Here is a 23,761-nt window from a genome sequence, read left to right as displayed (position 1 = left end):
GGATTTGCTTGGTTTCTGGCTCTCAGCAAGTTGTTCTTTCATTCCTTCTTCTTGCAGAGTGTCACCTCATGAACATGCAGATTAGTGTGTAGCTAAAGACTCGAGGAGAAACTTCTACAGATTTCTGGAGCTCTTTCTCTGAGGTCCTTTCTGGTTCTTTGGTTCACAAATTTCAGCCATCTTCATTTCCCTCCATCTCAATCTGTATCTCCTCAGTTAAAATAAACAACCAGGTTCTGGTTTTGTTCTTCTTTGTACCAGAATCCAGAAGTTGCCTCCAGGCAGAAAACCAGAAAATTGTAGGAATCTTCTCATTGTTTCCCTTTTTAAAAAAATCATGGATCTCTGTTGCCTGATTGTCCATTGCCTGGAAACATCCGTGTAATATATTTCCCCAGTTGTATATTTCTTTACAATTGTATATAGTTATATACAGTGGGAGAGAAAGCCTCAGAACAACTGAGAAAGAAATCTCCCCACCACCACTTTTAATCTCATGTTGCTTCCTTCCTCATCCTATCTAGCTTGCCTCTTGTATACCTTATTCTGTGATTTCCTTTCTGTTCCTAGGTGTTTGTAACTTAAATTATTAGAGTGCCCAGAATGTGTCATGATCTATCTTGTGCTTCGCACATATTGTATAATCAAACCACATACTTTTTAACTCTTTATGTGCTGACCTTAGATGAAGTTATTAAATGTTTTCCTAGTATTCATCTCATATAGACTCCATATAACAGTAAATGGTTGTCTTTATTTTAAAGTAATTTAAGGAATAAAATATATATTAGCCTTTTCTTTAAAAGAAAAATTAGATCAATGAACAATATGATTGCAGATGCATTGAACTCTCTGTTCTTAAATGGAAATTTTATGGTCATTACTTTCTTTCATGTCTTATTAATTTGCTAATTGTAGCTATTTTTAGAAAAATGATCCTTGGGCAATTGCAGACTCTTTTACAACAGATGAAAAATCCCCAGTTAGTTTTAAAATTCTAAACAGAGATCTATGTTTTTATTGCTTCTTTATATTGATGCAGTTTTATATAGTAGTAAACATTTTCTTAGGTAGTTGTTCTTCTGTGAAGGAAAGGATATCAAATTTTAAATTATGTAAAATGTTCATAACAGAATCATAGTTCAGATTGCATTTTATTTTCAAACCAATTATAGATATTTGTCCACTGTGTGGTCTGGGAATAAGTACTTCTTAATATTCTACTCAAGTGTTCTTTCTTCCTTGGTGGACTCCACAGGGACTAAAGATAATTTTTAAATTCCATCCAACTCAGTAATTGTATCAGTAAATATTCAACACAAATAATCCAATTTATTCTTTTTGGTAGTTTAGATGAAGTTGTTCGGTTTCTCTGTGTGTGTATGCAGACCTCTTAGGGGAGCGAATTAAGTTTGTTTTCTAAAATTTAGGTACTTATGATTATTTGACATCCAGGGTGACTACCATCTGTGAAAATTTTCAGGAAATAGTGTCTTCCCAAACGCTTATCTTTTCAGTTCAATGATTTATAATCTGGCATAAAAATAGTTTATTTTTTCCACCTTTTAAAAATTAATTTTCTAGATTTTTGGCCTGTTTTAGTATTCTCTTGGTCCCACATTCTTGAGGAAATGACCTAACAGTATAGGAGCTTGTGATGGATATATTTGTTTGCCCACTACTATGAAAGTGAAGACGTTATGATAGAATGCGTTGAGCTGGGTGTCACTGTTACTAAAGCTTTAAGAACATCCATTGACTGGCTTTGTGGTGTGGACTACAGGGATGGCGTAACCGGGGTACCATGATGAATCTCATCAGCACTCACACATCAGTATCGTAGTTGTTCTCCATTCCATCAATCCGTTCTCTCTATTAACATGTTGTTTCAAAGGTGTTTGGTGTCAGGCAGAGTTATATTTAATCTTAAGTCTGTCATTGACTATATGTGGGAACCTGGGCAAGTCATACACCTCTCAGAACCTCAGTTCCCTTCTCTGTTAAATGGGACAATTCTTCTGCCTAGAAAGCTTATAGTGAGAGCCAAGTTAGGTAACATATATATGCAGAGTGCCTGATACATTAATTGGCAGATAGTAGATGGTTCAACAAATAATAATTACTATCGTCATCATTGGTATTTTCTGCAACGTAATAATTCAGATGTATAATAACTGAACTGAACTGCTGCAACCCTCTGATCATGAAAAGTTACACTGTATAAACTAAGGTACAAGGTGTATGCTATTTTCTTATAATTCTTAGTTTTTAAAGAGTGCAATTCAACTTAGCATACATATTTATGTTTAATCAACAAGTGGAAATAATTCCCTTTACGTATGAAATATTAGGTTTTACTGTTTGAATACTCCTTTCTTAGGTAGAGTTTGAAGGAACATACTCAATTATTTCTTCTTTTTTTAAAAATAGATTTATTTATTTATTTACTTATATTTATTTATTTATTTTTGGCTGCGTTGGGTCTTCGTTGCTGCGCAGGGGCTTTCTCTAGTTGCAGCGAGCAGGGTCTGCTCTTCGTTGCGATGCGCGGGCTTCTTATTGCGGTGGCCTCTCTTGTTGCGGAGCACGGGCTCTAGGCACGCAGGCTTCAATAGTTGTGGTGCGTGGGCTCAGTAGTTGTGGCTCGTGGGCTGTAGAGCGCAGGCTAAGTAGTTGTGGCACACGGGCTTAGTTGCTCCGCGGCATGTGGGATCTTCCCGGACCAGGGCTCGAACCCATATCCCCTGCATTGGCAGGTGGATTCTTAACCACTGCGCCACCAGAGAAGCCCCTCAATTATTTCTTTAAAAAACTATATTTAATCTTCATTATTCTTTTAAGTATCAGTACATTTTTTGTGGTTGAAACATGTATTAAACTTCATCAAATATGAATGATTAACACTTACTTAGTGCTTCCTCCACAACAGGCCGCATGCCAAGAAGTCGACATGCATTATTTGATTTATTTAAGTATTTCCATAGAACTCCTGTTAATAATTAATGCTATTTAAAAATCTTACTGCCTTTGAAAGTTAAAAAATCTAGATGATTATTAATAATGTTAAAAATAAGAAGGTATTTGAATGATTACTGTGATGCTCTAATTTATCAGATTTTGGAGACCAAATCATGAATGCAGAGAGCATCCTATAAAAATGATGTAATGTCCATCTGATAAAGTTTTTGATTTATTCTTCTTAAAAAGTAGTTACAGTAATACTGTTTATTTAATATTTATTCAACAGTCCATTTTCACATATTTTATATTATTTCATACATTTTACACCCTTTAATCTTTTTATTGAATGTCTTTTCTTTATGAATTTTTTATAGTAATAACTTTAAAAAATCTTTAGTATTTCAAAGTTAACTATGTTAGGAATCTGTTCTATTATTTATGCCTCCTTTTAGACCTTTTACATGTAGAATCCGTGTGTGTGTGTGTTTTAGTCAATCATTTTTAAATTGTAGAAAAGGAATGTATAATTGAAAAGCAATATAGTCAATAACTAGACAGTTCAATTCTTTACACTGTTGCCACAAGCTGGTGATTTAAATCTTCTGTGATAAAATCTAACACCTCTTATCCCCTGTGCTTTTTTCTTTTATTTTTTTCTGCTCTTTTTTTATAGTAAGTCATCAACAGCAGCACTCTTCCTACTCATGTTGAATTCCCCTTTACTAAAATATATCGCTTCAAAACATTACTATCTTTATACAAGGAACAATCATAGGTACAAAGGATAAACACAAGATCTAATGTCACCGAATCCCCAATTAAAAAGTACTTCAGAATTTACTGAATCCAGCCTCTAAAAAGATTTTTTGTGTATTCCTTTATCATCCCAGTAAGTGGTTGTGTATCTCCTATTTGATCAATAAAGTTTGTCCCTAAACTGTAGAATAAAAAAATAGCCTGTTTTTATTTTCACAGAGCTCTGACTGTCATAATTTTCCTTCTTGTATTGGCTCAGATGGGCCTCTAACTGCTAGACTATATTCAAGGCAAGGAATATGTGTTCCGTTATTTCAGAGTACACCAGCTGGCCAGGCCACTTGAGTTCAGCCATTTACCACCCTTCCCATGCTTTTTTTCTAGCTGTGACAAGGCCCTGTAACCACACATAAGGCAACAAACAAAATGCAGACCCTGGTGTGTACTCTTCATCCTCAGGCTGCTTTTCAAGCTGTTTTTTTCTGCCCGTGGCTCTCGCTGCATTATCCTTGGTCTCCTCTTTCTATCCTTAGCTGTTTCCCCAGGACTTGAGGCCCATTGTTATCATCTGACTAATGTTTTGCTTCTTGTTAATGGTTACTCTCATTTCCCAAAAAGATACGCCATTTCAGGACCCAGTAGTTACCGCCCTTCTGCTAAGACTCCATCCCCAGGACCATCTGCCTTCACCTGGCCCTTTGTCAGCCCTCATGTCTTATGTATCGTGCCTCAGAGGCTCCCCTATTTGTCCCTCTCACGTGGGTCATTTCCTGTTGAACACACCTGCCTGATACGGAAGCCTGGACGCCCGCTGGAATATCATTTCCGTTTTCCCAGTTATCCGAGTAGCATGTCTTTCTTGATGCTCAGATTTCAGTAAATTGCTTTCTAATTTTTGTACACCTGTTATTTGCCTCTTACTGGAAAGTGTTTCTAGTTTGAAGAAAAAAGTCACTAGATTTGATGAGGAATAGAGTCTATTGTATAGAGTTAAAAACAAGGATATCTGAGTGCTTTTATTAATTCTTTTAGTCAGCATTTGAAACGTAGAAATGCAAATTTATCCTTTGAATTTATCCTTCCTTTCCTCTTTTCTAGAAAGAGATCAGACCTATCTTAGCTGTCTGAATATGGAGTAGGTAATGTTTAGCCAAAATTGTATTAATTTATCAACAAAATATGTAAGCAACCAATAGGGAGTAAAGGTTTCAGTTGTTCCTTATCTTCCATTCATGATATTGTTTTTATAATGGTAAATTGAAATGTTGACATAATGTTTTCATCCATATTAGATTATAATTTAGAGTATAACATTAATTTTAAAATCAAAATATATGCGAAGAGAATATTTAGTGAATTTAGTATACTTTTTCTCTTCTGGGACCATTATATTAGCTACTCACAATTAATAAGTAGCTCATTTCTTCTTTCATTTACTTATTTCTGAAACTCTGCAAGGAAAAACATGCTGGTTTAAAAAATAAGAATAAGCAACTTTGTTCTCAAAAGGATCAAGAGATAGTTTTGTATACTCAATGGTCTCTTAAAATACATTGTTCAACTGGGGTTATACCCAGTTATTTTCAGCAGCTCATTAAAAATTACTTATACACTTTTAGAACAAGGTTAATAGTAAAAATGATTCAAAGGACCTGTCAATAGGAGTCAGTTTCCTAGGGCTGCCGTAACAATGTACCAAAACTGAATGGCTTAAACAATAAAAAGGTATTGTCTCACAATTCTGGAAGTTAAAAGTCCAAGATCACAGTGTCAGCTGAGACGACTACTTCTCAGGACCCTATGGCAGCATCTATGCTGGACCCAGGCTTTTGGCAGTCCCCTGGCTTGTGGTAGCAGAGCTGCAAATTTCACATGGCATCTCCCTCCATCTCTGTGCCCAAATTTTCCCTTTTTTTGAGGACATCAGTTGAACTGGTCTGGAGCCCAAACTGATAACTCATTTTAAATGTATTACCTCTGGAAAGGCCTTTTCTCCAAATAAAATCATATTGTGAGGTTCTGAGGGCTAAGGCTCTGACATATATTTCTGGGGAGACATAACTTAACCCATAACATGGAGTAGTATAGCTCACTGAAAAGAGGTATTACTAAGTTCTGATGGTATTCTATGTCTTATGTCTAGAAGTCTGCAAGGAATATACATGCTGGTTTAAAAGAATTAGAGTAATCACTTTTGTTCTCAGAAAGATCAAGAGAGAGTTTTGTGCACAGAATGGTCTTGTAAAAATACATTGCTCAATTGGGGTTATACCCAGTTATTTCTCAGATTCTGTTATTTTGAGTAGAAAAACAAACCCTTAAGCTACAAAAACTGGGAAATTAGTGGTAACTGGTTATTGAAAGTAGCATATTTTTCTATCTTCCAGAAAATTTTTTAGAGCTTTTAGTGAAATGAGGTTTCCAAAGAGGAGATACATGTAATTCACAATTATACCATAAAATATATTTCTCTCAGAACAGCTAACACGGACAAAATAAATGCATCATGTGCATAAATAAATGTATTTATTACATAGCTTGTTTTTATTTAAAACATTTCTAATATACAGATTGCCAACAAACACATGAAAGGATGCTCAACATCACTAATCATTAGAGAAATGCAAATCAAAACCGCAATGAGGTATCACCTCACACCGGTCAGAATGGCCATCGTCAAAAAATCTACAAACAATAAATGCTGGAGAGGGTGTGGAGAAAAGGGAACCTTCTTGCACTGTTGGTGGGAATGTAAATTGATACAGCCACTATGGAGAACAGTAGGGAGGTTCCTTATAAAACTAAAAATAGAACTACCATACGACCCAGCAATCCCACTACTGGGCATATACCCTGAGAAAACCATAATTCAAAAAGAGTCATGTACCACAATGTTCATTGCAGCTCTATTTACAACAGCCAGGACATGGAAGCAACTTAAGTGTCCATCGACAGATGAATGGATAAAGAAGATGTGGCACATATATAAATGGAATATTACTCAGTCATAAAAAGAAACGAAGTTGAGTTATTTGTAGTGAGGTGGATGGAGCCAGAGTCTGTCATACAGAGTGAAATAAGTCAGAAAGAGAAAAACAAATACCATATGATAACACATATATATGGAATCTAAAAATAAAAAAAAAATGGTTCTGAAGAACCTAGAGGCAGGACAGGAATAAAGACGCAGACATAGAGAATGGACTTGAGGACATGGGGAGGGGGAAGGCTAAGCTGGGACGAAGTGAGAGAGTGGCATGGACATATATACATTACAAAATACAAAATAGATAGCTAGTGGGAAGCAGCCGCATAGCACAGGGAGATCAGCTCTGTGCTTTGTGACCATCTAGAGGGGTGGGATAGGGAGGGTGGGAGGGAGATGCAAGAGGGAGGGGATATGAGGATATATGTATACATATAGCTGATTCACTTTGTTATACAGCAGAAACTAGCACAACATTGTAAAGCAATTATACTCCAATAAAGATCTTTTAAAAAAATCTCTAGCTGAGACAGCATGTAATTTTGATTAAGTCTATGCATGTAGGAATTACAAATAAACACCCTTGATTTTCAAAAAATGAAAAATAAAAATAAATAAATAAAACATATCTAAGTTTTATACTCGTAAGGTTGGGCCAGATCATGGTGAAAGGGGAGGAGTCTCTGTGAATCAGGAGACCGTTCTGCATTCTCTCTGTCATCAGCTAGTCTCCAAATATGTCACAACATTCAGTCTCCTGGGACTTAATCTGGTCATCTCTAAAATGCTAGGGTGCTTTCCAATTTTACTTCCAAATATAAAATTCTATGATTCTATTTTCAATTTACACTGAATAAAGACCAGTAAGAGAAATTTATTTATAGAGAATTCAAATAAATAATATTTGAGCAGATATGTGTATCTCTACATCTGGACTTAAATTTTATTTAGGAGTCCAAAGTAATGTTACTTGTTTTGTGTTTTTTGTGCATGTGCTTGTATATGTGTGTGTGTGTGTGTGTGTGTGTGTGTGTGTGTACCTGATTAGGAATGTCAGGGCCAACTGTCCTTTGCATAATATCTTAAAACCATACAAGAAGCACTTAATTAAATTTGCTCTTTAATTTTCTGATGCATTAAGTCGGAGTTTTGACACGAATGAGGAGAAACTACTATTTCCTTCTTTAAGTCATTGAAAGTCTGAGAGGAGCTTTCCTGCTGGGCTCTGAGGAGGCGGGGGTTCCTGAGACCCTGGAGATGCTGACAGTGGCATTCCAGAATATAGAGGGCAGAACATCACTACCCGTGTGAAAATGACCCCCACCCCATTCCTTGAAGACCGGGTGGCAAGGTTCTGAAGCAACAAGTGACTTGAACACTACCGTGATTCCATCTCCCCTCTAGATGCCAGTTTATGCTTTGGGATAACTGCTTTCCATTTTCTGAAGATACGTGAAAAAATAGATATTTGCCCTAAGAGATTTGTTTTTTCTTATCTGTTCCTTGTTCAACCAGATATATGAATATTTTGAAAGTTATAGAGGACATTAGCAAAGACTAACTTGTAGATTTATATGGTAGGAGAGCAAGGCTGTTTAACTTTATTTTCCAAAATAAATCTTGGTTTTTAAACAAAATTTTAGTTCTATTTGTCTGGCCAAGAAAAAAAAATAGAACATTAAATACTCGCCTTTATTTAATCCTAAACTATGTCCACAAAGCTAAGTAAATAATAATATATGCTTATGTTCCTTAGAATTTTGATTACTTCTAACATGTCATTTTTTTAGATAATTGAACGAAATGACCTTTTTTACTTTCCCTTAGCAAATTAGAAGGGAGCAAAGATCAGTCCTATGAAATTAATAAGGAGATTCTGTTTCTGATGATATTCTTTTGTCATGAGCATAATATAAAAATACAAACTAGTACAACTGACTATTTCAGCACCTGCTGTAATTATCACACATTTTATGTGACTGTGAGGATTGCTATTGATTCTCCAAAAGACTGAAATGAATTCCTTGGCTTCATTGTAATCTGCTTCAACCTCAGAAAATAGATGTGTCCAAAATTAGGACCAATGCTTTCCAGAGAATAAAATCAAGGACTTTGAAAGTTCATCCCAGCCATCATCCTGTCTTCAGTTTCATAAGTTGATCATCTGATTGCTTCTGAAAGGTCTTCAGGGATAAAATGTCTACATTAAATGGATGTTCTTCTAATTACGAAAGATGCTTGTATATACCAAATATAATCACAAAGTGAATTCCAACTATCAGACAAAACACAGAAAAACACACCACTTTAGAAATGCTTCATTACATTGCACATTTTTTATAAACCCAGAACCAGAAATTTTAATTATTTCCCCCCTTTTTTTTTTCCCTCTCATTATTCCCGTTGATCTTATTTTGCTTGTTTGAGTTTTTCCCTAACCCTACATAACTCTATATAAGCATATGGTTCAATACTTCCCCAGTAAAAACAGCATTTTCAATCCAAGTTCCTTTCTCCTCTTTTATCAGCTATCATAAAGTCTTTGTGTGGTGCTATCTTGTTCATCCATTCTTCCTGATGACCTGTGACAGTGGCCATCCAGTGCCTTGTGCAATGGCACCTCGAAAGCTCATTCCATCCAGGTTTCCTCCCATTCAACAGGGACACGTTATGAAATCTCCTTTCCCCAGCTCAGAATGTCTTGTTTCCATTTTCAGAATTCTCTTCAAGTTCTTACCTTTATTACTTCCATGCCCTCTATCAATGCATTTACAACTTTGATACTGCTTTGCCTAGACTTTCTGTTTGAGTCCTTTGGCCTGATTTCTTCCTCCCAAGTTTCAATCAGTGTCACATTCGAATGGCCATACATGGCTTAAACAACTTGATAACCTGAAACAAATTTTCTGTCGTTTTAAAAAACGTGTGTCCTGAACTTGAACCTGCCAATCTCACATTCATCTCTATGACTTGAAGTGACTCGATCACCTTCTCTCTACTAAGCCCCAACCCGGACCCCAATTCCTCCTTAAGATGAACTATTTAGACTTATAATGATTTCTTGGTGCTCAAACCTTCTTTGGCCCTTACATTCAATATTCTATATTATGTTTTGAATGTTGATTGTATTTTACCATGTATTTTTCAAACTGACTTACCTGTGGAAGTCCTATCCCCCTAAAGACACAGCAAATTTCTTGACTACTGAGATTGTCCCACATAATTTTATATATTACCTCCTGCCCCTTAATTCCTAGCCTGGTTCAGAAAACACAGAAGATGCTCAATAAATGTTTGTTGAATTATCAGTTTCTCCAGTAAAGCATTAGCAGATGTTTACTTGGTTCCTTGTCTTTGCCTAATAATGAGTTTCTTTTCTTGCTTAATTACAATCAAACCTAATAAACCTTTTAGAGGTCATTTTTTAGTTCTTGAAGCTGGCAAAGACTGAGGTAGGTCCTATAGTAGAGGATCAGATGTATATTTCATTTTGTTTTCCTTTTAAACTAGAGACAACCGAGGCTATTGAGAGCAAGGAGAAACACCAAATCAGAACCTCTTCAGAAAGTCCGAGGTCCCAGCATTAGAATCATCAACTGCAAACCCCAAAGTTATTAGCCAGGGGAAGTAATTAGGGTACTGTCCCCAGAGCCAGGGGTTGGAAGCCAAAAGAAATGCAATTCAGGTGTGTGTGTGGAATAGCATCCAGGTAGAGAGAGAATATTCCAGGGTGGTTTCAACGATAATTATGGTCAGTAGTATCCACAAAAATCAAGTTTGGAAATCTGGATCATGTCTTATGATTGTGTATGTAGAGACAAATCAGCTGAGTGATTCTAGAATCTGGGCCTCTTCTCTGATATGGGGGCCAGTGTCTGGTCGTGCTCAGCTGTTGAGTGCACTGCTTCTTGTTTATCCCGTAGAGTTTAATTAGTGCGCGAGATAGACTGTGCTCCCACAGGAGAAATGCATTCCATTACATTTTTCTTAGCTTTGGATTGTTACATAAAGAGTCATCCCAGTGAGACTTCATGCTTCTAGCTAGGAGAGCACCCTGGGAGCTGGTTAAGCAAAGGTGTTAGATAAATGCGTCCTTGACACTGGCTGTTGTAGGTTCCAGTGTTCCAAGGCTGCACGGTATTAGAACCCACAGAGTGTTCAAAGCATTTTTTTTCCCCTGATTTGAAAATTTTAAAAGCTTAATTTGTGGCAATACCTCATACAGTACTAGGGAAGTGTTTATTAAACATCCTGATTATTAATTATTCCTGTTATGAAGCATTTAGTTGAAAATACATGATAAACCATGTTTATTATGTTAATAAGAACTAAACTCTTGTATAGTGTGTAAAATACTTGACAAGGTAAAGCTTTTTCCTGATTTATATTCTAAACTTTAAGATAAAAGAAAGCTAATTGAAATGACTCAACCACATAAACAAAATTAACTTGAAATTCAAATCTGAGTTTTTAAAAAAAACTCAGAGCAAACAAGGGATAACAGCACATGCATAATGAGGTAAAGGATTAAGATACCAGTTTAGTTAATTCAAGCTAAAAATCTCCTTTCCTGTGACTTCAATGAATATTTTAAACAAAAGTATTTAAGTCTAAATTATCTGGAAAGCTGCCTTAGCTTTTTACGGAAATTCTCATGGATGTAAACACAGACGATACTACTTTTCTAAACAGGTTCATAATTTACATTTTAGTATTTGTCACACACTATTAAATTTACAGATTTCTGTTTACATCCTTTCCTTAATTAAGACAGTCCTTTTAGATAGAGGGATTAATGGTTATTTTTAAATTAAGGAAATGCCAACCTCACAATGACAGGTCATAGGTGTGATCCTTGAGCTACAGAAATGTTTAAGCATTATGTACTTAACTTTGGACGTGGCAGTTTTGGAAGAGTTTGGCTTTTAGTCCCTTCATTAAAGCTTCACAGATACACTTTGTGACCTCAGATGATGAATAAATACTAGGTTTAGGGCTATCAAACTCTATTTTTTACTATTTTAAAGCAAGACATTTGTCACTAGGTAAACTTGAAATAGCTTATTGTTCCAAGGTTATTTTATTGATATGCTGTGGTGATTCTCAAACTTGTTTTATGTTCGAATCCTCTGTGATATATTAAAGAAGCGTCTACTTCACATTTTCCCTGCAGACTGGCTGAACATGAATCTGTCTTAAAGTGAGTCTCAGATATCCATCCCCCTGTTATGAAATCTCCCAGATGAGCCTGGTGGCCAGAGAGCCAGGGCTCCAGTGAGGGGGCAAATTTAGGCTGAAAATAGATTAAACTTGCAAGTACATCAAAGTGTTCATTTCAGTAAACATTTAAAGATTTTTAGCAATCTTTGATGATCTTTGGCTTAATTGCCAATGAGAATACTACCTTTTTTGCTCTTTATCTTTGCCCGAGTTTAAACAAATTGAATGTCGTATAGAAATGGCATTATTGTTATGGAATACAAAGCTAGTTAGAGATGAATTGCAGCTAGAGACTACTCTGAATATCTCCTATGTGATTAGGGACAAATTTGAACACGTAAGTGCCTGAAGACATGTAAAAACAACAAATTTCCTGAATGTTGCTTTTTTTGGGGTGAAGAAGCACAAAAGATAGTGGGAGATTTGATTTACTCATAACGTCTGGAAAACAGAAAGTGCATGTATTAAAATAAGAAAAGTCTGTCCTTTTAAAAACAGAATACCAAATACCCTAACAAAGAAGACATGATCACAGGAGAAAAAGGATTTTTTAAAAGTTAATATATTTTGAGAACTCACTCCACTGAGAGATTGGATTTTTTTTTTTTTTAATTTGAAGGGCAGAAATCTGGATTAAACATTCATTTTCTCCAAATTGTATATCTATAAAGAGGACAGTGAAGTCTTTAGCAGAGTCTGCTCCCTTCCTGGAAAAGCAAGGAGAAAATACTCTTGGTTGTAACAGATATATTTCCGGGAGCACAGGAGTGGCAGTTAAAGCAGAAATGGGCAGTTTGGGGCTCCAAGCCTCGGAGTAAGGATGCCTGACTCCTGTTGCCGATGTCTTACTGAGGAAGTGCAGGCAGTAGGCAGCTCTCTCTAATAACCAGCCAAAGAAAGACATTTGCACTTGTTCCCAGTCTCTTATTTTTTCAACACCTCGTTGGACGCTCTTCACTTCAAGGCAGATCCTTTGGCCTAAGCAGATTATCGCGATGCATTAAGGGCACAGCCAGCTAGCCGTGCCTTTCAGGGAAGAGATTTGGCTCCAAATAGGACACTAAGCTTTTCAGCCTTCTGCTTATTTCCCTAGTCAGCAGGATGCGGTGTCTCTGGGAGCTCAGCGGGCTCCCGGGGAATCAGGGAGAAACAAAAACAGAAGTGGCAGCCGCTGCAGATATGGGAGTCGGTGCCATTAAAGGAAGCGGTTGCTAATAAGGGCCTGTGAGACCTACGTTTCCTTGGTTTCCATGACAGTTATTAGGTACCCTAGAAATTGAATTGTCTCCCACAATGCTCTCAGGGGAGAGGGGGTGCTCCAGTGACAAAGCGGAGCGGTTATGACTTGCAGTCAGTCGTTCTTCTGAGACGCAACCCCCCCTGGATTATTTGCTCTTGCATTTCTTTTCCATTCCCTTTCGGCGTGTTTGACATTTTGGCCAGAGACCCTGGCTTCTGCTGCACAGTGTCTCAAACACTATTTTCCCCCTTTTTGTTTAGAACTGAGCTTGGCAAAGCCAGGATATGAACAATTGTGCAGGTGGGCTCCTGAGGGCGAGTGAAGAGCCACCTGCAGCTCTGCCGCTATGCCCCTCCACCAGATTTCCGTAATCCCCACCCGGGAGGCGGCCAGCAATGGGCGAAGTTCAGTGGGCAGAAACAAAGAGAAGAACAAGGAAGTCGAGGTAAGAGGAGGTTTGATTTGATCAACTAGGACAGCCAAGCCAACTGCCGCCAGCACTGCTCTGTGTGCCCCCAGGAGTGGCCAAGGCTTAAGAGCATCTGGGCTACCCCGCTCAGTGTGTGATGGTCCACTGGAAGAGGACCGTCCTCTTCGTGACCAAATCCATCATTGGTAGCGAACAGGAGCATATTAAGTGTAACCTTTATTTTCTGAATGAAGGAACCAAATCCTTGAGGACACTTGCTGCTTGAAAGATAAAAACTTCTCTTTGTCTAAACATCCTACAGAGTCCCTTTGGACTCGGATGGCGCCCAGGGGTGCCCTGGACGGCTGTGACACTGCTGTCATTCATTTTCAGACAGTGGGGCTGTTGATGGCTGCTAATTTTGCCCACTGCCCATTAAGCTACAATGTTTGAAAATAACTTTCTTAACGCAGTGACACAGAAGTGAGAGCTGTGACAGCTGTGTCGCTGATGACATAATATGAATTAGGACGGCACTTCACTGCCTCATACGATCTACTGCTTCCGTATTCGTTCTCAGGGGTGTGTGTGGATTACTTTTGTTTGATGTCTGTTTCATTTGTATTGTTTTTCTCCATGAAAAAAAAGCGTTATTTGAAACTTACATGGGCTAGAGAAATAGAATATTCAACTTATTACATTTAGGCTTTATTTTGCCTAGTGAAATCTAGTCGGGGCTGTTCTAAGTGAAACTGCTTGAAAGATGCTGGGAACTTATTTCAAAGCATTTTTAAGGAGATTGAGCAGACTCAAGGATATTACGTGAAAATATTATAAATGTTGTTGTGTTCCCCTAAAAGGGATCTTGAGACAGAATGCTAGAATCTGTAATCCTGTTGTTCCCCTCAACGTAACTGTTGTCTAGTCCTCAGGACTCATTAGCTTTGTAGAAAATGAGCTTCCCCCATGTCTAGTTCTGTATGTTCATTCTTTTTTCTTAAGAATGGATGGTAGGGACAGAAGGGGCAATGAAACAAAACCAAAATGAAAGAAACAAAGGGAGTGGAGTGTCAAGGAGAGCCTGAGAGGAAGAGAGTAATGAACTCGAATCACCTTCAAGGGAGAAAAGACATGTGTAGCCTCTTTGTACTTTCTTTGTACTGATTTTGAAAATGTGATCAAAGAGCAAGCAGATCATGACGTGTCTAGAGTTTGTAGGAAACGTCGGAAGATGTGTCTGACTCATGTAGTGACAGACGCTTTTACTCCAGTCATTGCCCTGCCATAGGCTCATGGCGTATTTGTGGAGTTTCTGAGAATGAAATATCTGCAAAGTGAGGAAATTTATCAGCTAAGTATTAACTGGACCTGTTCTCTATGATATGGCTCTTTCTTTTGACTTGGTGATGTGATTATTAGAATATCAAAGAGCCATCTCTTAAGTGTATTGGGTGGGGTGTGGAGTGAGAGACACTGGTCAATTCTGAAAATGGGTATGAAAATGCTAAAAGCAAGATTTATGAAAGTTATACATTATTTACTCATCATCTAGATTCTTTGCATGATCCTAAGATGATTTGGAAGGAAACTTCACATGAGAATACTGGGTGGCAATTTTGTTTAATATCCATAATGATCAACATCTGAACCATATTTGGAAATGAAAACACTGTTTTGATTCCCACCCCCTTCTTTGGCATTATGTCACCACCAGAAATGTCCTGCTGTTCATGTCTACTTGGCAGTGAGTCAGATAAAGCTGGAGTGGCTTATGTGACTTTTTAAATAAATCACACTTGGTTGTTTCCTTGTTAGAAATAATAATGAAATTATTCAACCTCAAATGTAAATAACCACGATCTTTATCCTGATGTTGATGTTAAGCCACATCTTTAGAAATCCTCAAGAGTCTTTTGAAAAAGTTTCCATTTATGAGCAGCTGTGTTTTCTTCAGGGGCAAACACACTTATTATGTCACAGTGTGAGTCAGTGGACATTCTATAGGAAAACTGGGTTAATTATGAGAGAAATAAAGGAAATTCCCAGCTTATATATTACTTTCTTAAAGAGACATAGTTCTGAGCATCAGAAAGGGAAGCTCTTTTCAGGTTCAAGTACATCTTAGTTTTCTATAGGATGGAGTTAAAAGTATTTCTTTAAGAGTATATTGAAACATACTGTTAAATCTTATGAGCCATTAAATTGTTTGTCTTGATGGACTAAATAAATAGTCCAGAAAAGTTGTGAATGCCATTTAAATTGGATAAATTAAACAGCATACCCTGTGTGTGGAAAGCAAAACGAATCTATTCAGGACAATGATTTCGGTAATTTCAAGTCTCGATTCTCTCCAAAGGAAGGCAAAACATCTTGTATACATGGGGACATTTCCTGATGGTTGAACAAATGAGACATATCCTCCTTTGAAGTTTCCTTAATGTATTTTGCCTGTGCTAAAGTTATCCAAATAATACATGTGCATATGGGGCAAACCATCTAGTTTCAGAATTAAGACTTTGCTAATTTAAATGTGAGTCAATTTAATTTGTTCTTTTAGAAACTTGGAGTCTTTCAAATATACTAATCTATTAACTTTATATATAGTTTTTTTGTTTGTTTTTGTTTTAAGGCATATAAAAAAAGAGAAAACGTGGAAACTATTTCGTAGCTATTATTACACTCCAGAAGATTTAAGCTGTAAAAAATACATAGATTAAGATCTTAAAAAATAATAAATCTAACCCCAAGCTTTATAATGCATATACATTTTGACATATTTTGCATGGTATAGCATTATAATCATTTATCTATTTAGTTAACTAACCCTGGAAGTGCAAAACACAAAATAACATAATCCATCCAGTTTGGACATAGTTTGTATTAGTGCTCAAGGGAAAGATGCAGATTCATCTTCCAGAGACATCGGCTCTGGAGGTCCTTGGGCAGTTAAAGGGTGGTGTGCCTCGGGCTTGCATTTCAGACACAAGATTTTATCAGCACAACCAGAGGTGATCAATCTCTTACGAAGTGAACAGACTCATCAAAATTACAGAAGGTGTATGTGCAATGCAGTTGGTCAAATTTATTAATTTGTACCTGGAGATATTTATTTTAGTGATGAAATGCTTGACTGCAAGCAGGAAAGTTCTGGAAAGGGAATTTGTAACCAGACATTCCTTCGTAGCGTGGAATCAGGAGGGAAATCAACTGGTTTGGGGTGGGGTTAGTTCATCTACACCTGGGGAAAGCCGGGATGTTGAGAAGGCCACGGGGGAAGTGCACCTCTGATGAGGTCCCTAGCTCCAGGTCTCTCCGGAGCTCTCCTTCTCTCGTTGAAGACAGAGACTGACCAGTTTGGCTTCTTTAACTCTCATTTGCCTGCTTTTCCAAATGGCCACTTTTCTATTAATCCAGTCTTCTCCTTTTTTACATAGATTAACATCACTTATTAGGCTGCAGTTAATTCACACTAGGGATCTGGGCCTATAAGACATCTGTCTCTTACAAGGGGAATCAAATTCTTAGACCTCAGGGGTATTTTAATTTCATACTCCATAACAGGAAATTATAAGGATTGTACAAAGTCCAGTGTTTAGTTAACCTGTAGCACGTACTCCCCATGACCTTCTGGAATTTATAAGCAAATGTCCCTAAGATCCATTGTATTGCAAATGTGGAGATAAACCAGGGACCAAGCGCAGTGTTCCTACTACTTGCCCTGCTGCGTGCTGCCAGGCCTCTATCAGCACAATCCGTCATTCCTCAGATGATGGGGGCCGCGTCGGAGGAGAAAAGGCTGGAACCCTTTCCTTCCAACTTTTCCTCACTCTCAAACTGACCGTGCATGACAACCATGCTTTTGAAGGGTTTTGGGGGGAAGAAAACCAAAACAAATAAACCTTTGTTTATATGTACATTTTCCTTCCCTGCGTTCACAATTTTATATTTCTCTACTTCAATCTTCCTTTTTTTTTTTTTAAAGAATCTTTAACTTCCCTTCCTCTTTCCTAGGATACCCCTTTCAAGATCTTCTATTTGTCTTTCCAGTGATAGCCCAAAGGGACACCTTTCCTTACTCCAAGTAGCGGCTGATCTCTTACTTGGCAATCCCTTCATGAACTTTGGCGAATTGAAAAAAATATGGCTTTTGGAATATTAATCATTTTGAAATAGTGGATATATTATAGATTTATTAGTTCTATTTTTAGAATTAGAAAAAGCATAGAAAAATCATAAAAGTTAAATAACATATTTAATCTCAGGGCCAGAGGCTAATTTGAGATTAGCCAATCTAATTCCAAATTCTATGTGTTTCTTTACAATTAAAGTACCACAGACTTTTCCCATTGCTTAACCAAAATTTGTGGATCAAAGGGTTCCAGAATCAGAAAGTCCCTTAAAAAGTCTTTTTCTTAATTCCACAATTGAAACCCACAGAGGATGAATAACTTACTTACGTCATACGAGTAGTTAGTGGTAAAGTTGGGACAAAAACATGGGCCTTCTGACTGCCAGTTTCTTTGTCCTTTCTATTATTACCGAATTTACTGATTTTTTTCTTTCAAGGCACAAAATTACAATCCCCAAACTTAGAAGAGTTCATGTAACCCTCGAAGCTGCTAACCTCTGAACGGGGAAGTTTGGGTTTCTTGTTGTGAGGGTTAGCTGCCCATGACTCATAGGTTAGATGCAATACAAAATGGGTCCAATTTATAGAATATACCTAGAATTAATTTTATTAAAATTTAGAAAATAAGGTAAAAATAAATAATAATGCTCAAAAGAGTTTGGTAGGGAGGATACTGTACTGAGATTCAGAGTACCTGAAATGCAGTCCTGGCTTCCCTAAAGCCTTTTAACCTTGAGAAACTCACTCAACATCTCAAGCTTGTCCCCTAGAGAAAAAAGTACGTTTACTGGTAAATGCAGAAAAAAGTAAGTTTGCTAGATCTCATTTCAAAAGTAAGAGCCTTGGGCTTCCCTGGTGGCGCAGTGGTTGAGAGTCTGCCTGCCGGTGCGGGGCGCACGGGTTCGAGCCCTGGTCTGGGAGGATCCCACATGCCGCGGAGCAACTAGGCCCGTGAGCCACAATTACTGAGCCTGTACGTCTGGAGCCTGTGCTCCGCAACCGCGATAGTGAGAGGCCCGCGCACCGCGATGAAGAGTGGCCCCCACTTGCCACAACTGGAGAAAGCCCACGCACAGAAACGAAGACCCAACACAGCCATAAATAAATAAATAAATAAAATTTAAAAAAAAAAAAGAGCCTTTTATCTTCTTCTGTTACTCCTTTAATATAACCATGTGATCGTGCTTCACTCTGGACACCCAGGGACGCGGTTGTCCCCAAAGGCAGGTTTAGCTAAGGCAGGATGGGACACCTGCTTCAGTGGACACCTGCTATCTGCTGCCCACCATTCATTCTGCCTTCTAGTAACCGTGCTCAGAGAACCAGCCCTGCCATGTTCAGCCGAGTGACTCAGGACAGCCTTGATGGGCTTAAACCGATCGTGTATCGTAATACTCTGTCATAGGAAATGGCTCAGGACTGGAAACATAACTCCATCAGAATCGATAGCACACGTGGAGCCTTTAGTAAACTTCCTGGGAAGAGAAGCCTTACTCTTCCTGAAAGCCTCTGGAATAGACTAGCTCTCTTCTTCTGAATGGTTTGTGTGAGGACTTCAGGTCTGTAACAGGATATTGTGAGGGAAAAGGTTGGCGCTTCAAGGGGACCAGAGATGCGGTGGATGCTGAATCTGACTTGGAAACAGGCAGGACAGAAGGAGAGAAAGAAAACGTACGTTCTACGTGATGTCGGTTGAGCCATGGGGTCAGTTCTTGCTAGAAACCAAACCTTGTTCAAAACCAAACAAAATGATTCAATATATGTTCTTTATTGTTTAAGTCATTTTCTTGTTTGGATATTAAGTCACTTACAACATGACAGGGTCCTAAATGATTCTTTGCCAAAGTGTAGCAGCTGACTTCTGAGGTTGGAGAGAGCCGGGTTCTAGGTAAAGCCATCACAAACGTTAATTTATGAATAACCTGTGCACATTTACCCAGAATGCTCTGTATTATCCAAGTGAAATGCATTTTGAGCAGGTGTGAGCCTGACGCTACAGGGAGAATGCCAGGGGGTAGAAAGGCTAATTCACTTTTCATTTTTCCAAAAGTACACTTTCCAAGGACTCTCCTGAGTCTAAATTGTGTATGAGAGTCCCATGTGCTTAGTGTGAACTCCACTGGGCATGCTAATAGTATTGAAAGACTTTTCTATAATGAAAACCAGGAAATTTCCGTATTATTATGTGCTTTCAGAAACAAAATTAGCGTAATTCACATTAATTTTTCTTGTTTAAAACAGATGTTGTGGATAATTGCATTAATCAGTAAGACTGAATAACACATTTTATTGACTATTAAATGAAAATAGTAATTGCCGACACACCCTGGTCAGTAGTTTTTAAATTGTGGGCTCAGTTAGGCAGGTAGATTGTTAAAACTCCTCGGGTGTGGATTTTGGAAATTATTATGAACTTATGGCTGATTTAATGAGACTCGATGTGATCACTGTGTTTGAAAGATTGTAGAACAAAATTCTTGATGCGGAAGTGTCTAGGAGCATGGGAGGAACAGGTGTCGCTATCCATGTTTTATTAATCAGGATATTTAGAACTTGCTGATTAGCCCACATTTAACTCGATTCTCTGCAGCACAAAGGGAGCACTGAGGATGCCAACATGCATTTAGAATCTCTCGGTTTGAGGGACCGCTGAAGGGGGAGGATGGCAGTGAGAGCATTGCTTTCCCCGGCTCATTCCTACGACATCACCTCGAGCCACTTGCCGCCGCCTTCATAACCTCCAGGTGGGGATGAGAAATGACATCTATTCAGTACTGATTCTCTCCCCTGTCTCTGCAGCCCTGTTAAATAATTGAGATAGGCATGACACGAGGGTAGGACTGGTGATGAGACTTGGCTCTTAAAAGAGGACAAGAGGCAGAAACAACCAGAGTGCTTCTGGGTGTGGAGTTCCTGACATGATGGCCCCATTCATCATCTGGTGCAAATCTGGACGCGGCAGGCAAGGAAGACAATTGCAGAGGGCTCTCTTCCCCCAGCCGCTGCCGGAGAATACACAGTCTCTGACACACAGGAGCGCTTGGATTTGTGCTTTCGTTAGGATGTGTGCTTTTGATGTCAACATCAAAAAGAGCTTCTTAGGAAAGCATTCTGGCTCCAGGAAACTGCTGGACCCGCAGTGCCGCAGGGCACTGGAAAGCTCAGGCGGGAGATACAGAGTGAACACACAGTGGTTAAGTGAGGCACCGGCTATGTTTTCACAGATGGTCACATTTTTTAACAGAGAGTAATTATTCCTACCTGTAAACCTGAACACTTAATGCTAAGCAAGTTCCACACGGTGGTATAGGGCTGTGAATGCTTCGTGGTGGCTGAAGGTTGGGTTCAGGTTGTTCAGACTTAGATCCACAGCAGTTTTACTTTCCAATTTTATTCAAAATGAATTTTCATAAAGTTACAAAGTAGGAAAGGGATTTGTTATTGTAAATTTTACAAAGCTTTAAAAATTCAAATTCCAGCAAGATGGTTTTGTTTTAATCTGAAACGACTTTCTCTAGGACCGTTTACTATGAAACGACTACTGTAGTACATTCAAGTTTCGGAAGAAGTGATTTCTGCTCATCATTAGCCAATAACACAGTAGAGGATTTGCCTGTGACTGGCAACGTTACCTTCTTACTCAGGCATTCTGTTTGGTGTCCAGTGAGCGCATAATAGAAGTGTCATGGCTTAGAATTAGAACAAATCTCTTGCATGTTACATGTGGAGAGGCTACAGAGCAAGGTAGTTAAAAACGTGTCTGGAAGAAAACTAATGGGGTTCAAATGTGAGCTTTGCCACTTTTAGTAGTGGGACCTCGGCAATACTACTTGACATCTTTGTGCCACAGTTTCCTCATGTGTAAATAGTGACAAATGTGAGACGTACCTCAAAGTTATGAGAATTAAAATGAGTTAATAGTTCTAAAATGCTAGGAAGATTCATTGGGACAAAATAAATACCATTAAGTGTTTGATAAATAAAAGTGGAAAAAGGAATCAAATCCCTGTTTTTCATCAACATAGTTTATTATTTGCAGTGAATAAGACTCATTAGTTAGTACCTTCCCTTAGTGATGAAGTGATGAAGACCCAGATCGAGCCTGTCATAATAATGGTGATGATAAAAAATAATGAAAATAAAAAGCTAACTCATTGCTATTCGAAGTTTGCCCACACTCTGACCTTTATGTGTTTAGACCCTCTGTTTGCCTTAGATAAGTGAAACCTAACCTATGGCTTTTCTTTACTGTCTGAATGTCAGTCTCACAGCTGCTAAACCAAGAATTTTCTAGAGTCAAGAATTTGTAGAAAAATGCATGCTGTCTTTCACTTCTGTTCCATGTACATATTGCCAAGTGTTCTTTACTTATGGTACTATTTCTCAACATTTCATGGGCCTTTAAATTTAAGTATTGTAAATATCTCTTTGATAATTCTTTTTACTTTTCTTCATCTCTAAGGGGGTGATGCTCTCAATTTCCTTTTGTTTTAACAACTCTTTAGTTATTATGTAGAATAGCCCATGCTATGAAAAACTAAAATAACCAATGATACTGAAAGGGAAAGTTTGTTGAAAGTTTACACACATAGGATTGTCTTGTGAATATCTGAGCACTTAGGGAAATGGTCATTTTTTTTTTTTCATTTTTCTAAATCAAAATAACACTCTTCTTCACAAAGTAACATTGTTCTGAAGATCTTTTAAATGGTCTTCAAGTGCAGGATGAAGACTTTATTATAACTGTTGAACCTACAGCATTTACCTGAGGTACTGGCCTGGTTTAATTCTAAGTGAATTGCTCTATGAAAAGTTTTATTTTTTTTTCTTCTGATATTCTTTAGGGACATTAGTGCTTTCAACTTCAGTGAAATAACTTGGAGAGTAGAAATGCCTAAGAAAAAGCCACTACCCTGAATTTGAATTGGGATAACAGAATATGAGATCCTTGGGAGTTGATTTACAGGGACTGGCTAATGCTACGGGTGATGTTTAATAGGTGTCAGTTACTCTGCCTTTGTATGATGTCAACAAAGGAGGTGACCATTTTCTCCCAGGTGCCTCAAGCTGCAGAAATTCTGGGCTTAGTATGTAATTTCTGGTAATCAGCCTTAACAGATAATCTCTGTTCCCAACCTGCTAAATGAATGTGCTATAAGGGTAAAGGCAGTTTTCTCTAATCTCGACATTAATATAATATATATAATGTATTTAATGTATTTATAATAATCATCGTTACTATATCTAATATTGTTAAGTACTACATGTCCAATAGGAATAGTTTTATGTGCTTTCCATGGTAACTCACAACTTCTCTATGAGATCATATTCTGGTTGCTCTTTCTGTGTAATGAATTGCCCCAAAATTTAATGGGTTAAAGCAACCGTCTTATACTGCCCATGAATTCTGTGGGTTGGGTATTCGACAGCACAGAGTGAAATGCTTTGCTGTGTGTGTCTCTGACTTCCAGCCTGTGACTCCCAGTCTATGACGCTGAGGTGACTCAAATGCTAGGGACTGTCTGAGAGGTCATTCACTCAGATGTTGGGCACCCGACCTGGGATTATTAGAAGACTAGGACCACCAACTGAATAACCTGCACATGACCTCTGCATGTCTCTGCATCTTCACGGCAGGCGTGGTGCTTCAGGGTAACCAGACTTCTTGCATGGAGACACAAAGTGCTAAGTGTGACTTTTCCAGCAAACAAATCAGAAGCTGCATTGATTTTCATTTTCCAGCATCTCTTAGGCGGTAACCTATTAGTCAAAGCAGTTGCTCACATTCCTACCCAGATGCAAGGACAGTGGATATAGAGCCCACCTTTTGATGGAAATCGTGTCAAATAAATTGGAGCTCATGTTTTAAAGCCACCACAGCTCACCTGTGGTCACAGTTACTTACACACCTTCCTTTGCATTCCAGGGTGCAAACTACAATGATTCCTTTCCCCAAGCCCTCTCAGGTCTCAATCCATTTTTTCATCAACTAACAAGTCCAGGATCTTGTCGTCTAAGCTATCTAGGTGCAAGTGAGGCTTCTTGGGTGCAGTTCTTCTA

General features: G+C 38.1%; 1 protein-coding gene across 2 annotated transcripts in view; it reads left to right on the top strand.

Annotated features, from left to right (window-relative positions):
• MARCHF1 (membrane associated ring-CH-type finger 1) overlaps nucleotides 1-23,761 on the top strand; it is an 898,048-nt gene that overhangs the window by 400,399 nt on the left and 473,888 nt on the right. For both annotated transcript variants that reach the window (XM_059922369.1, XM_059922368.1), the window contains exon 3: nucleotides 13,424-13,608. The gene's annotated coding sequence lies outside the window, so the exon portion shown is untranslated. The remainder of the gene's footprint in view (nucleotides 1-13,423; nucleotides 13,609-23,761) is intronic.

Source organism: Balaenoptera ricei, chromosome 5 (assembly GCF_028023285.1).
Source record: "Balaenoptera ricei isolate mBalRic1 chromosome 5, mBalRic1.hap2, whole genome shotgun sequence".
In the NCBI taxonomy this organism is placed as follows: Eukaryota; Metazoa; Chordata; class Mammalia; order Artiodactyla; family Balaenopteridae; genus Balaenoptera; species Balaenoptera ricei.
The sequence above is the reverse complement of the archived record's forward strand: the minus strand, read 5'-3'. Positions and strand labels throughout refer to the sequence as shown.